This window comes from Corvus brachyrhynchos, unplaced genomic scaffold, assembly GCF_000691975.1.
Source record: "Corvus brachyrhynchos isolate BGI_N302 unplaced genomic scaffold, ASM69197v1 scaffold805, whole genome shotgun sequence".
Taxonomy (NCBI): domain Eukaryota; kingdom Metazoa; phylum Chordata; class Aves; order Passeriformes; family Corvidae; genus Corvus; species Corvus brachyrhynchos.
The window spans coordinates 10,411-10,675 of NW_008237912.1; positions in this window are offsets into that span (position 1 = coordinate 10,411).

Genomic DNA, 265 nt, shown 5'->3' on the forward strand with positions numbered 1-265 from the left:
TATCCTGCGGCCACTGCTGGCGCGGGGGGGGATACGGGGGGACCTGGGGACATGGCGGGGGGGCAGGGAAAGGACATGCGGGACATCGGGGTGGGGCGTGGGGTGACCGGAGTGCCCCACTGTCCCTTCCGGGGTGACACGGAGAGCTCAGGGGGGTCCCGTGGGAGAAAAGGACACAGGGATGGGATGGGGGGACGTGGGGGACACTGGGGTGACCAGAGCCCCCCACGAACCCCTCGAGGTTCCTGGCGCGGCGGCGCGACGA